This window comes from Ahaetulla prasina, chromosome 1 (assembly GCF_028640845.1).
Source record: "Ahaetulla prasina isolate Xishuangbanna chromosome 1, ASM2864084v1, whole genome shotgun sequence".
In the NCBI taxonomy this organism is placed as follows: domain Eukaryota; kingdom Metazoa; phylum Chordata; class Lepidosauria; order Squamata; family Colubridae; genus Ahaetulla; species Ahaetulla prasina.
Window position 1 is genome coordinate 302,882,099 of NC_080539.1, and position 22,632 is coordinate 302,904,730.

At 39.1% G+C, this 22,632-nt stretch overlaps 1 protein-coding gene across 3 annotated transcripts in view; it reads right to left on the reverse strand.

Annotated features, from left to right (window-relative positions):
- MIDEAS (mitotic deacetylase associated SANT domain protein) overlaps positions 1–22,632 on the reverse strand; it is a 99,037-nt gene that overhangs the window by 54,935 nt on the left and 21,470 nt on the right. Inside the window, exon 1 of one of the 3 annotated variants that reach the window (XM_058161968.1) lies at positions 18,294–18,934. The exons of the other annotated variants lie outside the window; for them this stretch is intronic. The gene's annotated coding sequence lies outside the window, so the exon portion shown is untranslated. Of the gene's footprint in view, positions 1–18,293; positions 18,935–22,632 lie in introns of those variants that run through there. 3 annotated transcript variants of the gene reach the window in all.

Consider the following 22,632-nt stretch of genomic DNA (forward strand, 5'->3'; position numbering starts at 1 on the left):
CTGGATTTGCCTGTTTGCGGCGTTGTTTAGTAGGAGCGGCAGCCATCTTTGAAATGCTGGATTAGGGCTCATTAGGCCTCTATTAAGCACATGGTGGTGCAATAAAAGAACAATCAGGCCCAGATTGAGGGCTGGAAAGGCCTGATTCTAGTAAAAAAAACAGCCGTTGACCCACTTGGGACAGAGGGGAAATGTGGCAGTCCTGAGGAGCCTGCTTGCCACTCCGTGATAAATACGAGGCCTCTCAAAAGAAAGGTCTTACCAGGCCAAAAACAGCAGCATCATGCTGCTCCTAGCTGGCTGACGCCACAGAGACAAGTTTGTGAGCACAGCAGTGAACTGTGTCGTCGTGGATTGAGGTCGGAAATCCTCCGAAACCCCCTGTAAGGCAGGCGATCAGGCGAACCCGAGAGCGCCGCCCTTCACTGTAGGGCAGAGGCTTCACCGCGATGCGGCCTTCAGCAGTATCGGCTATGGCGCTGTTCACACTGGGAGCCAAGAGGGATCCACCAGCGATCTGGTGCCCTCCACGATGCTTACCCATGCCGAGGTCTTCAGCGGAATTGGGACTGCTTGACTGCCACGGCGGAAAAGGGAGAGGCTCAACCAGCAGAGCTGGGAGCTCTCCAGAAGAAATGCTGCAAGGCAAGCAGCTGCTCAACTTACTTAAAGGAGCCTGAAAGAGAAAAAAATTCTTGCCAGAAAGGTATTCTGAATAGGCAATGGGACAGCTCAAAAAGGCACGTCTGTCCGATCAGTCCAAGTCTGAAAGCTGGGAGGCAACAAGAGGAGGAGCCTTTCAACTTGCAGACTCAGTCCAATTGGATCAGAGGGTTAACCCATGCCTGACTGTGGGTCCCTAATTTCTGGAGAAATCAAAGCTTGCTATTGGCTCAATGCTTTTAACTTCGGGCTAGTCACTTGATGTGTAGTCAGGACAATATTCCTGGATTATTTCTGGTTTGTTTTCATGCCTCCAATGGTTCTCAACCTGTGGTCAGCAGGACCTGTGGTCAGCAGACCCTGGGGGACGACGTGGCATAATGTCATTACAGGGGGTCCATGAAAGTTGAAGAAATGTTATGATTTAAATCCGTGGCCACCACCAAAAGGTATTTAAAGTGTGGTGAAGAAAAAGTCGAGAACCACAGCTCTAACCAATCCATGGAGATGGAAAGGCAAGGTAGCATAGGTAGCTTTCAACTTATGACCATGACTAACTGCGGAATTACAGTTGTAAGTCATTGTGGTCATAAGGTAAGGCATCCTGTGACCAGATTCAAAATTATGTTTTTGAATCAAAAAAATTAGTTTTTACAACGGCTGTTTAGTGGTCACAACTATTGTTAAGCAGGCACTACAGTTGTTAAAGGAATCAATTTTCCCCAATAGGAGTTGTTGGGGTTGGTTTTTTTTGTAAGAAACTGGAAGTAGAAACTTGAAACTGGCCAAAACTGCTGCAAATGGTTGTCATATGACTATGGGACACTCTATAGGGAAATTAGTTGCTAAGCTCCCAAAATGTGAACATTTGATTGTATGTGGTGTGTGTAGCTATCATAATATAACAAAGAGGTCACAAACGGCTCAGGGGAGGTCCACCGTAACTTCCAACAGTCATTGACCAGTTGTAAATCAAGGATTACATGTAAACCATGATTTTAACAGTTGTCTTGGTGAGAAGTGAACTTAATGGATATCTAATACATGGAAATAGCAGATTTTATAGGAATGAACCTTTTAAGTGATCCGGACAGGCATTATTTCTCAGCCAAACTTCATAAACTGTTGTCCTGATGAAAGTTTCAGGAGGGATTGAAATATAAGAAAAGAATAGAATAGAATAGAATAGAATAGAATAGAATAGAATAGAATAGAATAGAATAGAATAGAATAGATTTTTTTTTTATTGGCCAAGTGTGATTGGACACACAAGGAATTTGTCTTTGGTGCATATGCTCTCAGTGTACATTAAAGAAAAGATATGTTCATCAAGAATCATAAGGTACAACACCTAATGGTAGTCATAGAGTACAAATAAGATAGCACCGATGTTACATATTCCAAATTTCCATTCGGTTCAATGGGAATCATGAGGAAGTTTGTATATAATAGTGAATTAACTAAGATTATAACTCAAGACTGAGAAAACATGGAACTTTTATTTTAGCACAATTGCTTTGGGTACCTATAGTCTTCTAGCATATCTGAAGGAGCAACTTTTAAATTTCACCATTCAGGGTACTATACAGTCTATTACAAGAATTTTTTTTACTATCTGAACAGAAACTTACATTTTAAGGGTTCCATTGGGCAACATATCAAAATTCAGATTCTCTTTGTTTTCATTTTTGCTTAGTGCACCAATTAAATTTAACCAACTGCCGTATTATCCTTGCTTCTCTTCTCTGCTTAATTTGCAAATCAATTATTTTGCTCAAGACAAGAAAAGTTTCAATTTACAATTGATATTTATGCTTTAAAATTGAACTCGGTCATTATTTTGTTGTTTCAGAATGTAAGGTGCAACTTGATATGCCCAACAAATGCAAGTAACTAATATGTTTACTCCTCATTTTTCATCTTGAGATCAAGTCTAACTTGCAGATAACATTGCCACAATCTCTAGTCTTTTTTTAATTGTTTCTCCACTGTTCCCTGCATTTTCTACCAGTTAGTTATGGAAAAATCTTTAAGCATGAATGCTTTAAAATGTATTTGTGTTATAGTTTGATTAGTTCTAATAAAAAGTGTTGCCTAAATATAGACTTTTCCATGGATCTGCAGAATTCATAGTGAATATTTAAATTTGTTTATATTTACCTGATTTCTGCAGACACCCATCTTAACAAATGACTCTAGGTCGCGTACATCATAAAAATATAAAACAGTACAGAACAAATATATATGGTCACCAAGCAAACTATCGCCATAGATGTTAATACAGTCAAGAAATGTGGCCCTTAACATAGTCAGGGCATCAGGCCCATAACCAACCAGGTCTTCATGGCCTTATAAAAGGGTTGGGGTCAACATGATCTCTGAAGGGAGAATTGTTCTAGAATGTTCCTATCATATAAAATGAACAGTGCTCCATTTCATTTTATTCGTTCTTATTTAGCAAAGACCTCCAGATATTCTGTTTACTTTTCCTGTTGTGTTGCAATATTATTGGATATGCTTCCTTCTGCAGCTAGATATTGATTTTATTCAGCATTGTTTTGATTGCAGATGCTTTAGCTCGATGTGTAAACTACCATGGTATAAAAATCTGGCATATACGGTAAACAAGAAGTAGGTCATGTTGGGAGTTAAAATATTTGCCAAAATTACACAATTTAAACAACATCCCTTCACATTAACTCTCATAGAGTTCTACAAGTTATTCCCTCAGTCTTGAAAAACAATTCTAAAAAATAAATCCTGCTCTTAAATATTATATTCTATTTAATCTCTACAGATCTTCTATTTAAATCATGAGGCTCATGACCCCCACCTCTAACATCATTATGCTTCATTTGCTGCCCATCTGTCAAAGAGCCTCCCGCAATCTTCCTTCTCAGTTTCAACTGCTATTCCAGTTATTCCTAGTTGTGTTGATAGTCATAAGCAGACTTATACACACCCTTACGATGCAATCCTATATATGTTTACTCAGGAGTAACTCCAACTATGAGCACAGCACTTAATTAAAAAATAATAAATGCATAAAAATAACTGCACTTTAGAAAGAACTATTTAAAAAGGCACACAAAACAGGAAAGGATGGTATTCACCACAGTAAGAGAGCTACTGTAAAATCTCCTCATTCCTGGGACCCCTCAGACCAGAGCCATGTCTTGAGGGACTACAGAATATGGAGAGGGATAGAGTTAATCGTACTGGGGAGAGGAGATTCTAAGAGGCCATCATTGTGGCAGAGAAGACCTTCCCTCCTGGGACCTGCCAGATGTAATTCCCTGGCAGATGGGACCTGCAGCATGTCTTCTCTGCCAGAGCTGATGGGGGGGGGACGGGGACGGAAGCAGAAAAATAAAAGTAATCAAGTAAAAGCAGTCCCTCAGATAACCCCACCCCACCCATGCCTTGAAATTTCAGTGAAATCCCAAATAAGTATGCAGAGAACTGAATCTTAAGTTGATTTCTGTGCAAGCCCTTTAAAAACCAGGATCTCTTCCTTCAAAAGCTGTACTGTATATATACAGGTAATCCTTGACTTATAACAATTTATTTGAAGTTACAACAGCAGTGGAAAAAGTGTGTTATGACCGTTTTTCATACTTACGACCCTCGCAGCATCCTTGCAGGTCATGTGAATAAAATTTGGTTGTTTGGCAACGGGGTTCCTATTTGTGATGGTTGCAGTGTCCCAGGGTCATGTGATCATCTTTTGTGACCTTCTGACAAGCAAAGTCAATGGGGAAGCCAGATTCACTTAACAATAGTGTTACTAACTTAACAGCTGCAGTGATTCACTTAACAACTGTGGCAAGAAAGGTTGTAAGATGGGGCAAAACTCACTTTAACAACTGTCTTGCTTAGGAACAGAAATGTTGGGCTCAGTTGTGATCATAAGTCAAGGACTACCTGTTCAGAAACATAAGTAATAAAACTATCTGATAATGTTTTAACACGTCTAACATAAATAAAAATTGTCCTACTTCACAGATCCTACTAATCCATGTTTTTCTATGTCATAATAATTTAGCTTTGGCTAAATAAGAAAAGAGACATGGTGGCTCAACGGCTAAGACACTGAGCTTGTGGATTAGAAGGTCAGCAGTTCAGCGGTTTGAATCCCTTGTGCCGCGTAACGGGGTGAGCTTCCGTTACTTGTCCCAGCTTCTGCCAACCTAGCAGTTCGAAAGCATGTAAAAAATGCAAGTAGAAAAATAGGGACCACTTTGGTGGGAAGGTAACAGCACTCCGTACGCCTTAGGCGTTTAGTCATGCTGGCCACATGACCACGGAGACGTCTTCTGACAGCGCTGGCTCTTTGGCTTAGAAACGGAGACGAGCATCGCCCCTAGAGCCAGAAACTACTAGCATGTATGTGCAGGGGAACCTTTACCTTTAAATAAGAAAGATCAAACCAATTTAGAGCAAGGGAAAATATCTAGTCTTTCTCTTCAAGGATTGGGACAAATGAACACATAGGTTTTTTCTACCATTTGACTTCCTCCTCCATCTTAGCAAAGAAACTAATATGTTAGATAACCAAGAACCATGTTAATTACTACTTCAGTGATCACTTATGCCCAAGTAAGAGTCACACCCCAGGCACTGAAATATTCACAAGTAAACAATAAGCTCCAAAAAACTTATATAAAGATTGTGCGGTTAAAGCAGATTAATAAAACAATATCCCTAAGCTAAGCACTTTTATGATTTACTGGCAAGACTATAATATTTCACTTGGTTCTAATATAATATCAAATTGCAGATAATATGATGGAACTAAAACTTGTCCTAGTTGAAGTCGCTTAGTCTTAGTTTATATTTCTTTTTATCTGCAAGGTTAGCATAGGTTAGAATATTAACATATGTATAGACTATCATGGTCAAGTGGCATAAAAAGATCACATAGTAGATTAATATGGAAGAAGCCAGTAATAAAACACATAGTCCACATGTAAAAGATCCAAGATTCAATCTCTACTGTTTGCTAGATCAAATAATTCCATGAATTAAAGGCTTTTGCTTGAAGCATTACCCCTTTTAATACAATTAAAAAATCATATGGTACAGGGATACCCAGGCTTATATGTTTCTCCTTTCCTATCATATATTGAGAAACTCTACTATATAAATTTGTCCCAAATCAGCAGAAATTCTTAAATAACTGGACCTTGGACATTAACGATCCACAGAGATCTTCCAGATGGTCTCCTCCAGTCAACTGGCTCACCACTCAAGTTCCTACCTCCCCAAATTCATTACCTGTCACTCCTCTGATGTTACACAGCTCTTCCATGATGTCATCTTATAATCAAGTGTTCTTTCTCTGTGAAGATCTTTCTCTGATAGAAAAGACTTATTACTCAGGAAAGTTCTACTGAAGAACATTCCTGTTCAGCAAGTTTATGCTAACAGATGTTACTATTAGATGACAATTATGAAATGGGGTACATAAATTAATCCTAGTAATAATATTTAATTCTGCATTAAATTTGGGGATATAACACAGAAATAAAAAGCTTTTAAAACTGGACAGACTGGGAAAATGCAGCTATTTTCATTACTTTTCCCACATCAATTATATTATTAATAAAAAAATATGCATTTGCATGGCTTAAAATTGAAAAATAAATAAAGGGGATATTTGTTTATTGGGCAGTCCTTGCATTTTCCAAATAGTTAATGATCAGAATTGCAGAAAATTTGAGAATTGCTGCCACAGAGAATCTGTAATTGAGGACTCTGTTGGATTATACCACGGGGCCCATTTAATTAGGATTTTGCTGTCACCATAACCAACCAGGTTCTTTTAGAAAGAACATCCATAAACAAGGCACAAATACAATAGCATTCCCTCATTATATTCCACTGCAACTGAGAGTAAGCAATATTTCCCATTACTACATTTTTAAAAAATGAACCGTTCTCCATTATACAACAGGGAAACTAGTCCCTGAATCCATTTTCATTTTCATTATCAGTAAAAATATACTGACTTTAAAAACAGGTAACACAAAGGCTGCATTTTTGCTTTGTTTTAGCCATATCCTGTAAACTTCAGCAACTAATGTTTATGCATGTTGAAGAAAGGAAGCATACTGCAACATTGTTATATGAATTTATTAATGTATTCAAGCTACTATATTCAAGGGTTATAAACCAGAGATTAGGTTAAGAGCACACTTTGAATGCAATGTAGGTTTTATGATTAAATATTGGGTGCCTACAATTTTTATTGCTCTTTTTTCATGCTTATTTGTTTTCTGCCTTATATTCTCTTTCAGGATGGGATACTAATCAATAAAATAAAATAAAAATCAATTTCATTAGTACCCCAAACATTAAGTTTCTAGCAGAGAATCTGCTATTCCATGTGCAAATTCCTATCAATCCAATTAATGAAATTCAACCAATTCAAGCTATGTGAATACTAAGCATGATTAAAATTCTTGCAGATGGCAACCAGCCTTTCTCCTCCCACTCACCACCTACTGCTGCCTGAAGTGGAGTGACGGCAGCATTCCTATACCCTGGAGGTTTTTGACTAAGAAATGAAACCTCTCTGCACATGGAGGTATCTCCACCCTCCAGCCTTTGTTGCTTCATTTTACCACAAAAGAAACAACTGGGGGGGGGGAACATCATGCCCAGCCCATGAAAAAGAAGAGGAAAAAATGTGTGAGTCTTATCAATTCAATCACAATTAAGCTGATCTTGAGCAGTGTCCTCTCATGGTAGGGTTTGCTAAGGCAATGCCAGGTTTCAGATTCAGTCCAAGAACAAATTATGGCCAGAAAACTAAATCCTGACTGGAAAAAGATGTTCTGATTTGGGGGCTCAGAAGGGTATTATCTAATTTATGCAGTCTCTTTTAAAAGAACAGAGGCTATTGTGATTATTCCTTGATCCATCTTTCTCCTCACTCACCACCTACTGCTGCCTGAAGTGGAGTGACGGCAGCATTCCTATACCCTGGAGGTTTTTGACTAAGAAATGAAACCTCTCTGCACATGGAGGTATCTCCACCCTCCAGCCTTTGTTGCTTCATTTTACCACAAAAGAAACAACTGGGGGGGGGGAACATCATGCCCAGCCCATGAAAAAGAAGAGGAAAAAATGTGTGAGTCTTATCAATTCAATCACAATTAAGCTGATCTTGAGCAGTGTCCTCTCATGGTAGGGTTTGCTAAGGCAATGCCAGGTTTCAGATTCAGTCCAAGAACAAATTATGGCCAGAAAACTAAATCCTGACTGGAAAAAGATGTTCTGATTTGGGGGCTCAGAAGGGTATTATCTAATTTATGCAGTCTCTTTTAAAAGAACAGAGGCTATTGTGATTATTCCTTGATCCATCTTTCTCACTCAAGGTGGCTTCAGGTGAAATTAAATTTTGCTATTAACGGCAAAGTAAAGTTGAGCCTTGAGCATATTGCCTGAAGGATTGGGTCTTTTCTTGAGGGGTACCCTGACTCAGAAATGTTCTCTCAAAAGTGGAGCAAACAAAACCTGCATTAAGCATTTTTACAGAAGAGGTTAACACATTTTTACTGGCATTGATATTTTAGAGAGTAGTTTCCATAATGTGTATTTCTCTATGAGAGTTCTCATCTTATTGTTTTGAAAAAGAATGGATGTATAGTGTGAATAGGTTTTTTTATATCTGTTGTGCACTGAACTAGAATCCACTTGATTCAAGGACAACTGAGAAATATTGCAAACAACCGAAATGTCATTAGTTTAGAAATGTCATTAGTTTAAATTTAGGTTTTTTTAAAAATTGCACTAATACAATGAAGACAACCCTTCTTGGAGCTACCTCCTTCAGGTGTGTTGTACAAGTTTCATAATTCCTTGTAATAGTGGCAATTAAGAGACTTTAAGTCCAAAACATCTATGTATAAGACACTTGGGAAGACTGATATGGCCAATGCATATCTACAACGCCTGGGAACCTTTGTTGAGTTTGGTTTATCAGCTTTCCATGACAGAAGAAACAGACTTCACTATGGATAAGCCAGCTGATTTACTGCTCTTGTTAAGGGGTGCCAAAACTTAACAGCAATATAAACACAGATAACTTGAAACTCAAATTAAATACTTAGTGACTAACAATCCAAGTTACTCCTTACTTTAAAGATTTCATTAAGCATCTGGATGAAGAATCAGTGCAGACTTAACATAGTATAGGACACACCCAATAGATCTTGGCCAATCATAGAAAACTAAGCAGAGTTTGGATTCTCATTAGTACTTGGTTAGAAGAACACCACAAAATGACAAGAGTGTAATTTAGTCTACAAAAGGGGGAAAAAATAGACATCTTGGAGGAAGGTGACCTACCATTACAATATCCATTTCTAGACAAATGGGAGAATAGTATTTTACTATTATGAAAGACAGTTCAATCCCACAGCCTATTTTTGAAAGAAGGGAGAGATCGCCTCAACCTACAGTTACTCTGACCAATGCTGTCTTCCTTTTCTATCCACAATACAGGAAAGATATAAGGGCAGAACTAAAGATCAAAATTCAGCATAGTGCAGTAAGAAGAAATCCCAACCTTTCTCAGTCTCATTTCTTCTCAAAATGTGGGACTCAAATTCCCATTCTGGTGGAGAATTATGGCAGTTGGAAGACAGGAAGTTGGGAAAAGCTACACACCCAAAAGGACTCTGTATTTTTAAAATGATAGGCAAGTGAAACCTATTGTCTCCTTTTCCTCTAGTCTCTTCTTATAATCATTGTTTATTCATAACGTAAAGTAATTGTCACTTAGGATTTTTAAATGACTTTTAGCTCCCTGCTACTGTGTTGAAAGAAGTATTCATCCATTGAGGTGGACACTGTTCTGCTTTGAGTAGTCAAAAAGAGTAAGGGAGGCTGAAGATAATCTTAAGAGCAATAGCTGAGAAGAAAAAAACACAGCAGGATGTATAAAAGGCATTCTTACAAGAAGAAAAATCCACAGCAGTCTTAAAAGTGAACAGAACTCTTAATGTGCTTAACACAAACAACTGATAAATGACATTTGGGGGAAGTTAAGACAGATAATCATGAATGAAAAAGACTGAATACACTATACCAGGGGTGTGAAACTCAAGGCCCACAGGCCAGATCCGTCCCGTGGGGTGCTTAGATCCAGCCTGTGGTGCTGCCCTGGAAACAGCGAAGGACCAGCCTGTGGTGCTTCTGCCAGGAAAAATGGAGCTTGGGAGGGCTGCTGAGTTCCATTTTCACTGGCAGAGGGTTGCAGAAGACCATTGCAGCCGAAAATGGAATTCGGCAGCCCATTTTCACTGGCAGAATGCTCGGGCCACAACAGGTGCCCCCCGACATGAGTGACATTGAGCTGACCAGGCCTACCCCGGCCCCCTGAGATCAAACACAACCCTGATGCGGCACTCAATGAAATTGAGTTTGATACCCTTGCACTATACTGTACCATTATTTTCAATAACTTAAAATTTTAATGAGGCATGTAAATAAGGAAAATCAGAACTGTGCTGCAAAGAGATGTCTATATAAAGTATTTGATTTAAAATACTAACCTAGCTTAAGGTTACGAAGCAAACATTCTAAGATATGCAGCTCAGTTGCTTAACTTATCTTCAACAACATCAAACTAAAATCAGGAAGTCTAACAACCAAGAGATAAGCAGCCAGTCAGAGGCTAAGAACAAATCCTGACTTTTAATGTTGTGTTATCAGGAAAGTAACAAAACCAGGGTCCTGGTTAGCATGCAAAAGCAAACCAAACCACTGCAGAATTCTAGATTTGTGCAGTTGTTGTGAAGAGCACAGCTAAATTGGAGTAACAGAGTAGCGCCTAATAGGACACTTGCTTGGTGGTAATAAATCTGGCTTCCTGTTACATATGAGTAATATATTGCAGACACCCAGTCAGGAGCATTGTAAATAAAGAAAAGCACTGCAGCATTTTTTGGCAGAATTAGGTTTATAGTATGTATTTGTTCTAGCTGCCTACTGCTTTAGAACTCACTCTAACAAATGAGATATACTAATGTTTGATTGAGCATTAAGAGAAAGTCTGTAATTTGAGCTGTCTAGTATATGGCAAGTATGCCAAGAAGTAACCTATACATTCTGATACAAATGTACACATTCTTTTCTTTTGGAAGCAAGTTAGTTGCTAACAATTAACAGAGCTGTTAACTAGGCTATTTTCAGCTCCTCTTTTGAAGCTGACAAGAAGGGAGTTGCTAGCAACAGAAAGCTGTGTTTATACGCCAGCCATGCAGGAACTGCAGTTGGAATAACATGAAGCTGGCCAAAAGTTCTCCTCAGATTCATATTCCCACAGTCCTTTTGCTGCTATTGCTTGCAAAAAATAATGAACTGGCATAACAAGCCAAACTCTGAAAGCCGGAGAGGCCTGAAAGTGTGTTGGGGTTTTGCATGATGAAATCAGGCTGTACAAAAATGCAGTGGAATATTTGCACTTAAAAGGTACTCTGCTCCTCTTGGACTTTCCACTGCCATGCAAATCATTATCTCGGCCAAAGGTGAGAAACAAAGAAGGCAAGTTCAAGCTTGTGCACTGTAAATTAGATTTGAATTTGAAGGCAAAGCTGATTCAGCACCAGCAGCACAGAGGGTATTCCTCTCCTAACATCAAAATGTTAAGAGGATTTTTTAAAAACATATCCATAAATTTGTTTTTGCACCCTCTGAAGAGCTTAAGGTGAGTGGCTAATGAATGTCACTGGAATGTGCAGAGCTGAAATTTTGAGCCCAACTGTCATACCATGGAGCAGAAAGGTCTGTGGTGGTTTCAACATGATGGGGGTTAAGCAAACATTGTACTGATGAAAATTGGCATTTTGCTTTTAAATTTTGGTACGGCACAATGATATTGGAGCTTCAAAAATTGAGTTGAGACTTATAACCTATTTTGCAATCAGAAAGACTGAATAGCATCAGATTTAAAAAGTGAAAAGTAGATATGACACAATGCATTATTAATCATCAAACCTCCGGACCAGGGGTCTGCAAACTTGGCTCTTTTAAGACTTGTGGACTTCAATTCCCAGAGTTCCTCAACCAGCTTTGCTCTGGGAGTTGAAGTCCACAAGTCTTAAAAGAGCCAAGTTTGCAGACCCCTGCTCCAGACACATGTTCAGTCTTTGTAGAAAACTTTTTAGATATTTCTATAGTCTACTCTTTCCTAATCCTGTGTCCTTCAGCTATACTAAGTTACAACACCCAGAACTGCCAGCTGGGATAGTGGAATACTCCTGACTTTTAGTTAAGGCTAATCAGTTCATTTGTATACAAGCTTAAGAGCCATTGATTTTGGGGGATGTAAAACTCTACATATATGGCATTTAAAAAAATTAGTCAGCTGAGACAAAGACAATATATTACAATAGGTTTCCATCCCAATTATAATTGGCATATATACCATCCAGAATCAATATGTTGTTTTACTTTGCTACTGCAGAGATAGAAAGGTATTTTGATATCTTAATAAATAAATTCTTCCATTACCAATTTGACTGTAGTAAATAAACACTGAAGTGACAATAAATGTTAATCCTTAAGATACCACAACACTCTTCTTTTATTTTGCTCTGATATGCTAAACAAAATAGGCATCTTAATTTATGGACCAATTTTGCTTACACTGAGTGGTACACTTTTTCAACATGTAAGTTTCCAGAATTTTCATACTCTGCAATTTTGAAGTTTTGTTTCATTGACACCCCTGTTAATTTGTTTCCTTACATCCATTAGAATACATTATTGATAGCACAGGACAATTTGTTGTAAATTAAATCAAATTAAGCCAGTTATACTTAAAAATTATGCCTATTAAAGTTGTTGCTTTTAAAGCCAAAATATAAATTTACTGCAAAGAGTAACCGAGCTATTATTAGGAAAGTTATTACAGGTAGTTCTCCCTTACCAGTCATTCATTCAGCAACCATTTACAGTTACAATAGCACTGGATAAGATGGTTCTCGAAGTTGCTGCCATCACAACGTCCCTAGAGTCATGTGATTGCAATTTGGGCACTTGGCAACCAATGTGCATTTGTGATGGTTACAATCACAGCTGGCTTCTGACAAGTAAAGCTAATGGGGAAACTGGCAGGAAGTTGCAAGTCACAGTCATGTGACATTGTGCATAACAATCACAGGTGATTCACTTAAGGACTGCACTGCAGTCAAAATTTACCAACTGCCTTCTTAACTAGGATGTAGTCACTTGATTTTTCACTTAACAACTGTGTCACTTAGCAACAGAATTAATGGTCCCAGCTGCAGTCAATAAAATGAGAATTATATATACATGAATAGCCAAAGTTTGCATCATACAACCAAAAGATCATTACAGGTAGTCCTTGACTTACAACAGTTCATTTAGTGACCGAAGTTACAACAACACTGAAAAAAGTGACTTATGACCATTTTTCACAGTTACAACCTTTGCAACATCCCCATGATCATGTGATCAAAATTCATCAACTAGTTTATACTTATGACCGTTGCAACGTCCCGGGGTCATGTGATCCCCTTTTTCAATCTTTTGACAAGCAAAGTCCATGAGAAAGCCAGATTCACTTAACAGGTTACTAACTTAACAATTGCAGTGATTCACTTAACTTTGGCAAGAAATGTTGTGCAATGGGGCAAAATTCACTTAACAACAGAAATTTTGGGTTCAATTCTGGTTGTAAGTCGGGATCTATATATTTCAAACAATGCAAATTACTTTTTTAAAAAATAAAAGTGAGGGGATGCAACCAAAATTACATAATGTAGTAGCAACATTAGAAATAGGTTATATAGCTCTGGATGTACATTACTTACATGAATAATAAGGGTAAAAACAAGTTATGCATCTAATTCTGTCTAGTTAGTTATATCTTTCAGCCTTTTCACATTAAGATTTTGTAAACTGCTAACAAGCTGTGAAATTAAACACAAAATTAACATTTTATCCTACACAGTAGTATAAATCTGTCTTTCTACATTCCAATTAGCATGGTGCCAACAACCAAGTACCATCATCTGGCAAGCACTGCACATTCTATCAGATCAACACAATAAGCCATCAATCAAGAAACAATTTTTTCCCTGAAATCCAGTCTTCCAACACCATAAACATCAAAATATTACATTTCTGTATTTAAGGTACTATGAGTACACCCTGATCTGTTATTTTTACCTAATAGTACTAATTGCTCTCTCCATGCCTTAACTCAACAGCATTCTTATAACTTTGTAAGTCAAGACTCACCCTGAATAAAGCTACTTAGTACAAATCAGACATAGTTCTCCAGGTAAGTCTCATTAATGATGCAAGCTACTCCCAAGTCTGTGCCTGCACAGACTTCAACTGTTGTACTGTTATTTGGCATGCTAAAATAATACCTTATCCAGGAAGAGATTTGCATATGTTACTGAACCTTGCATTTCTGATTATTTCAGAAAAAAACAGTAGCTGCCTTTGAGAGGTTTTTGCGAGTTTCTGTTTTTTAAATTTTAAGTGTTTTAAAATGTTTTAATTCCCTATTAAAACCAATATACTCTGTAACCTTCTTATTTTTTACAATTCCATATGCCAGATGAATTAGCCATAGTATTTAAGCACTGTTGTGCCTAAAAATAACTATGGCTTTATAGTTAGTGGTTTCAACTCAATTCTACCCTTATTTCTGTAAAGTGCTAGACTTCAGAAATGGCCTCACCAAAAGTTCTTAAAATAATACTATTTTTCTTCATATTTACACCCATTTAGAAGAACTGTGCCAAATGTCATTAGGGTTCATTTTGTAACCAATTTGAAAACTTCCTAAAAATTGTTACAGCAGTCTCTCAATGTGCTGGTTTAGAATCCTTTAAATATGTCTTGTTTGCTATAGCCTCTCAGAGTTGAAGTCTAATAGATCTGAAAAGAATGGATTTGAAACAGACAAATTGAGAATGTTTTATTCTATTTGGGTTACAAGATGGTCTATTTTTGTTTTGGGACAGTGGAGGATACTTAGAACTGAAGAGCTGGCTTCCAACTTTTCAATTTTTTCCTCTTCAGGAACATTTTGGACCTCCAGAGTTCAGATGCATGCTTGAGAAATAAATGCACTAGCAAGAGGCCCTCATTTTGTTCTTGATTATTTTCAGCTCCACCTAACATTTACTTTTTATAAATTAAAGATTGAGTTGAAATCTTTATTTGGCCAAATATGTTTAAACACAGGAGGAATTTGTTTCTCATACAGAAGCACTCTGTACATGCAATAAACAAACAAACAAATAATAAAATCAAATAGAGTCACACACTTGGTAGGTTCTAAAGTAATATAAGCAGGCCCTCAGACAGTTGACAACTGATTCAACTCAGCAGAATAAACATGTCTTAAAAACCTAACTTCTAAGACAGGAGGCAGTGAGCCAGCTAGCTAGCCTCTCTGCCATCACATTCAGGAATGCATAGCTTCATGAAACCTTAAAAAGCCATGTGATTGTGACATCATGTTCCAGCTTTTGGTCAACAACAGAACTGAACTGAATTAAAGTTATTACATCCATATTTACCAATTTCACAAAGTAACAGAAAGAAAAAAAAACTTACAAGAAGCTTTTGTATCTCTCTGCCCCTCCTGGCTTATTACCAGCATTAAAGTGAAACTAGTAACTAGTAACAAGCAGAAACAAAAATATCCTCATAAACTATGCATAAAGAGAACTGCAGTCAGTTCAGGTGCTGTGAGAGTGACAGTCCCACATGAACAAACTTGGAACATCCTGTGACACAACACATCCCTCTTTAGGCAAAGAAGTTAATGTCTGTACAATAATAGCCTATGAATTCACCTTGACTCTCAGGTCACCAGGAAGAGATTTGCATATGTTACTGAACCTTGCATTTCTGATTATTTTCAGAAAAAACAGTAGCTGCCTTTGAGAGGTTTTTGCGAGTTTCTGTTTTTTAAATTTTAAGTGTTTTAAAATGTTTTAATTCCCTATTAAAACCAATATACTCTGTAACCTTCTTATTTTTTACAATTCCATATGCCAGATGAATTAGCCATAGTATTTAAGCACTGTTGTGCCTAAAAATAACTATGGCTTTATAGTTAGTGGTTTCAACTCAATTCTACCCTTATTTCTGTAAAGTGCTAGACTTCAGAAATGGCCTCACCAAAAGTTCTTAAAATAATACTATTTTTCTTCATATTTACACCCATTTAGAAGAACTGTGCCAAATGTCATTAGGGTTCATTTTGTAACCAATTTGAAAACTTCCTAAAAATTGTTACAGCAGTCTCTCAATGTGCTGGTTTAGAATCCTTTAAATATGTCTTGTTTGCTATAGCCTCTCAGAGTTGAAGTCTAATAGATCTGAAAAGAATGGATTTGAAACAGACAAATTGAGAATGTTTTATTCTATTTGGGTTACAAGATGGTCTATTTTTGTTTTGGGACAGTGGAGGATACTTAGAACTGAAGAGCTGGCTTCCAACTTTTCAATTTTTTTTCCTCTTCAGGAACATTTTGGACCTCCAGAGTTCAGATGCATGCTTGAGAAATAAATGCACTAGCAAGAGGCCCTCATTTTGTTCTTGATTATTTTCAGCTCCACCTAACATTTACTTTTTATAAATTAAAGATTGAGTTGAAATCTTTATTTGGCCAAATATGTTTAAACACAGGAGGAATTTGTTTCTCATACAGAAGCACTCTGTACATGCAATAAACAAACAAACAAATAATAAAATCAAATAGAGTCACACACTTGGTAGGTTCTAAAGTAATATAAGCAGGCCCTCAGACAGTTGACAACTGATTCAACTCAGCAGAATAAACATGTCTTAAAAACCTAACTTCTAAGACAGGAGGCAGTGAGCCAGCTAGCTAGCCTCTCTGCCATCACATTCAGGAATGCATAGCTTCATGAAACCTTAAAAAGCCATGTGATTGTGACATCATGTTCCAGCTTTTGGTCAACAACAGAACTGAACTGAATTAAAGTTATTACATCCATATTTACCAATTTCACAAAGTAACAGAAAGAAAAAAAAACTTACAAGAAGCTTTTGTATCTCTCTGCCCCTCCTGGCTTATTACCAGCATTAAAGTGAAACTAGTAACTAGTAACAAGCAGAAACAAAAATATCCTCATAAACTATGCATAAAGAGAACTGCAGTCAGTTCAGGTGCTGTGAGAGTGACAGTCCCACATGAACAAACTTGGAACATCCTGTGACACAACACATCCCTCTTTAGGCAAAGAAGTTAATGTCTGTACAATAATAGCCTATGAATTCACCTTGACTCTCAGGTCACCAGGAAAGAGATTGATGATGCCCAGCTCCAAGCTAAAAGGCAGGTGTACTTCTAGGATGTCATGCTCCAAGTGCAGGGGCCAATTACACTCCTCTACTTAATAGCAAAGCTCTCATTGATTTCCACAGGAACTAGAACAGCTCGGATGATGTCACCAGTTACAACTCCAACCACACGCCCTGGGAAGTCACTGTGACTTTGATTACACATACCTTTCAACATTACTGCCACTGCTGCAAACCCCTCATCCTCTAAAGCAAGATGAGATCAGGGTTCCAGAAATCACCTGAGCTTCTTACACACATCTCTCCTGGGCTTTGCACACATTCCTTTTTCATCCCTTCACATTTCTGGGCACAAATTTATGCAAACACAGAAAGGGGTGGGGGTGGACAGACAATAATGTGATCTTTGCTCACATCTCTCACTGGCCTAAGCATTCTTGTACTGTAGTTTAAGCACTCAAGACATTTTTAAAAAAAAGGGGGGACACCTCCTTCCACGAGCCCTTTCTCGCATGTGGAAAGCATCTACCATCCGGAGACAGACCCACAGAAGGAACCATAATGAGCCTTCTAATTTATCGCATCACAAATCAGATCGACAAGTAGAAGTGCGATCTGCAGAAGTCCCACGGGGATGGGCTGAAAAGAAGCGTACTGTATCTCATTCTCTGCAAAACAGTGTCAATCGGTAACGGGGTGGGGGGGAATACCCGACAAAACCCGAGGGGGGGGTAAGAATTGAAAGAGGAAATGTTATACCCGGTTTACTACAGACACGAAACATATCTTTAACTATTCCTTCGCCTGTTATCCGCCTTAATCAGATTTTTAAAAACCCACAGGATTAAAATGAATGTGAGGGGCGCGCGCAAAGTAGCGATTGGAATTGCGAACGCCCTTTTAACAGGAAGTATGCGGCGATCGGAAGCCGAGGCAATTCGAAGGGTCTTTTCTCCCCCCGCAACTCATTGCCAAGCGCCTTTTTTAAGTAGGAACTCCGCAGGCACGGATCTCATTTCCCGGTTCGGAAGGGAAGAACCCTATGTTCCGCGATTGCCTGCTCGCCCGGCCGAGACGCTTCGCTGCACAAACAACAGCCACGCCACGCATTCGTGCAGGAGATTGAAGAGACGCCGGAAAGCCAACAAAAAGTTCGCCCAAGCTCTCGATGCTTTCCCATTACCACCACCACAACTGCTCCTTTGCAAAATCGGTCACGGCTGCAAAGGCACTGACCCCACGCGAGATGCGATTTCTTGGTGTGGGGGGTGGAAGAGAGGCAGAAAGCTCCACTTACCTCTGTGTTTTCCTGAAGCAGATTAAAAGGTTAGTTCCCCCATCTCTCTTTCCTTCAGTCCTCTGGTAAATCCTAATCCTCCCGGCCAAAAAGGAAAAAAAAATCCAGGCAATCCGCTAAACGCCAAGAGGCTACTGGAAAAGAAAGTTTTGGGGAAAGGGGGGGGGAGACTGGCGTCGGCGAGTATCGCTTGCAGTGGCTTCGCCTGTCTCTCGCTCAATCTGCTTCCTGCGCAGAGTCCTGCAGTGTACCTGCTCCAAGCGGGAAAAAAACCCCGGTGCTAGTCGCCTTCTCCGCCAACCGCACTTTGCGGTGTCAGGATTGCAAGTCTCTGAGTCACAGATTTGAGATCACAGCTTGGGGAACAGAAAGGGGGGGGGAGCCGAGCGAGGTGGAGAACTGTAGCGACGAAGGCGGCAAACAACTGCAACAGCAGAGGAAGCTGGGTCTTTTTTCCCCCCTCTCCCCTCCCTCCTCTTCCTTTCTGATAGCAAGAGGTTGCACAATTCTCAAGTAAGGAAACTGGAGCAGCCGCCTGCCGAAGGAGGGGGGTGGGGTGAAAAACGCACTTCGGCTCTGCAACAGAAGTAAAACCAGCTCTTCTACTTCATCAGCACAACTGCCTGCTGTTCAGGCTTCCCCACCCTACAGCAGGCCGAAGTCACGCCCATTTCCTGTTACCATATTAGGCGAAGAAAGTTTTTCCCCCCTGCTTTAATAGCTGTCCAGTAACTCTTAAAAGAGTTTGGGTGTACTGAGAGCGCGCCTGCCCCATCGTTTGGCTGGCAGGAGAACCCAGTGACTGGGCGCGCATTCGCATCTCCAACCGAGCAACAAGGTCAGCGGGAAGAGCTTGATCACGTTACTGGAAACGCTGCCCTGCCAGGAAAGAGCGCTGACTTTCTCTCTGCTGGAAGATACTTTTACTCCCGATTTCTTCTCGGGCCAGCCATAGACGTTTTGCCAGGAACTCGTACCCACTCGGAAGGCGCCGTGGGCAAGGAAACAAATCAGAGCAACTATCGAAAGTTGAAAACTCGGGCGGGGGTGGAGGGGAGATCAGAGAGCGAGAGTGCAGAAAAAGAACAGGAAGCCAGCAAGCTCCTTTCGGGTTAGCCGTGTAAAAACGTGTGTGGATTGCATTCTGGCAAGGCGCAGTTTCATTTCCCACCCCACCCCCGAGGAAACACGTGCAACGGAGCACAAGTTCCCGCCACCCAAAAAAAGCGAGGGAGGCGGGGGCGCAGGGCCATCTTGTCGCGGAGCGTGATTTAGTTGCAAAAGCTGATGCAACGGAGAGCTGTTTTATCGATCTCAAACGAAACGGTAGAGATTTTGCACCTAGCTTATAGGGAACCAGCTCCTCGGAAATGCCACATTTTCTACAAACGTATTTTTTGGGGGTGGGGTGGGGGGTGGAAATTTAGAAATTACCGACCTAGGAAAATGCAAAAGGAGGGAGGAGTGGAGAAAAAAATATACAAGGAGTGGAACGGACCGTAATTTTGAGTGAAAATTTGAAGTATTAAATTCGAGCGTAAGGCAGTGAGTCATGGATTGTTCTTGTGCAACAGCTTCAGTGTTTTTATGAGAGGTATAAAAGAAAGCTAGTCATATCTGCCACGTCTAAGTGGTTAATACGGTTGGCCCTCTTCTTTGGGCCGGTGCCTCAAATCTTGAATTTTCTCTCTTGCCCATCCTGAAACTTCTGTTTGCATCGTGAAGAGGTCACGGCGAGATTGCTGCTGCAGCAGCCCAGTGCAAGAAAAGAACAAACGCTGCAAGTGAACAAGCAGAAGACAGGGTGCTGAAGCAAAAGGAACTTTCAGAACAAAACTGCTGGATTTAGCTAGGAAAACAAAGCAGGCCAGAAAATACTATCGTGTACTATCTTGCATTTGCGTTCCCCACATTCCTCTGCTTGGGGGGGGAAAAAAACAAATATGTGTGCCAAGCACATGGCTTCCTGTACTGAAGAAATGTCTTTCAAATAAATTAAGCATTGGAGACTTCAAATTATGCAACTCCAATAAACTGTTAGAAGAGATTAGAGCCGCTCTAAATTTTAATTCACCATTTTGAAATGATCTCTGAGCCAGATACCTTCCCAATGCCTTGAGAGCATAATTTATAGTATTTTGAATGGGAAAATGTGGATATTTTCATTTATTTACATCCCATCTTTATTATTTTTACAAATAACTCGAGGTAGTGAACATATCCAAATACCTTCCGCCTCTTTTCCCCACAACGGCAACCCTGTGAAATCGGTTGAGCTCGACTTTTATCCCACCTTTATTATTTTAGAAGTAACTTGAAGCAGTGAACATGCATCCTGCTTCTTCCTCCTTTTATTGTCCCCCACAACACACCTTGTGAGGTGAGTTGAGCTGAGAGAATAACTGGCTCCAAATTACTCAGCTGGTTTTCATGCCCAAGGCAGGACTTGAACTCCTGGTTTCTAGCCTGGTGCCTTAAGCATTAGGCCAAACTGGCCAAATTGCAATGCCAACCCATCTGAAGAGCACCAGATTGGGGAACACTAAACAACCTGGCAGCTACTATCTAATACTGGACATATCTGCTGGAAAACAAGGAGTGTAGTTCCACAAATCTGAAGGACACTAGATAATTTTTATTACTAGTGAATCACTGATCAGTTTCCAGTACATTGGCTAATACCTGGACTGATTTGATTATGTGCCATCAAGTCTTTTTTTGGTTCCTAGTGACCACAGATTCTCAATAGGGCAACCAATAGATTTAAACTTAATGTAAACCGCTTTAATCTAGATTGCAGAAAATATGACTTCTGCAACAGAATCATCAGTGCTTGGAATACTTTACCTGACTCTGTGGTCTCTTCCCATAATCCTAATAGCTTTAACCAAAAACTTTCTACTATTGACCTCACCCCATTCCTAAGAGGACCATAAGGGGCGTGCATAAGCGCACAAACGTGCCTACCGTTCCTGTCCTATTGTTCTTCTTTTCTTCTTCCTATATATGTTTATATGTGTATATACTATATAATCTTTTTGTATGATGTTGTGACAAAATAAATAAATAAATAAATAAATAGGAAACTACTTACATAGTTGTGCTATTATTGCAACTAATGAAATTTGAATAGATTCAGTAAGAGATCTTTTGGACTGATCACAAAACATTTAAATAAATGTAGACTTATGTAGACATCCACTTTAAGCAACATAATTTTGGGTTGCTTGCAAACACTAAAAACAGTATCAAAAATGAAAACCTTCACAAAAATTCCTGGCATCTCTCAAACCAACACATATCCCACATATATACAAACATTAATGGATTCCAACCTTACTCTTCTCTACACTTGTTGGAAAGGCCAGGTTTTCAAGGCATTCTGAAAAGCTAAGAGGTTAGGGATCTGTGGGATCTCAGGTGGTCCTCGATTTATGATTGGTCATTTAACAACCATTCAAAATTATGACAGACTTCAAAAAAACTACTTACGATCCATCCTCAAAGTTACAACTCTCTTCCACTGTGCAGTCACATGATTGCATTTTGTGTACTTGTCAACTGGCTTGCATTTACAACCAGTTGCAGTGTTCTGTGGTCATGATTGCAATTTTCTGTCAAAACTCATTTGGAAGAATATAGTTGTTTAACAACTACATGGTTCACTTAATGACCTTGGTGACTCACTTTACAATAGTCATAAAAACAGTCATAAAATCAAGTCCGGTCATGTGACTTGAGTTATGATTGCAAGACTTAATGACTAAAATCATGAATCGAGGACTACCTCTATGCCAAAAGAGGGGGTAAGTTGCCATGCAAACAGTTGAGGTCAGTTTGAGTGAATTAGAAGTAGCTGATACAGAATGGCCCACTTGGAAATCAATTGAGAGTACAGAAAATATCTAAAAGCTTAACAAAAAAGTACATTTTTATAAAGTCAGCTTTACTTTTATTCTTATGGCTATCCTTTCAGAAGTTATTAAGCCATAGAGTAGAATCAGGATCATGTAACCCAAATTAATTATGACATAGTTATGTAGAAGTTCTGAGTTATTCAAACTTCAGAAGACTGCACATTTAAAAAAAGTAACTAATATAAGTCAATCCTGAAGCCTGCCTAACCAAGTACAGAACTGCTGCTTTTAGGCAGAAAAAATCCAAAATTCAAGAAATATGAACAAGTGTTTAAAAGATGTCCATATTATTAATGTATACAAGAACTTACATGTTCACAGTTTGAGTAAAATAAACTTGGAAAATCTTTTAGACACTAGAGGTTGTATTTGAAAACAAGCTTTTGTTGGATCAAAGCCACTGCTTACAACATCCCAGTAAG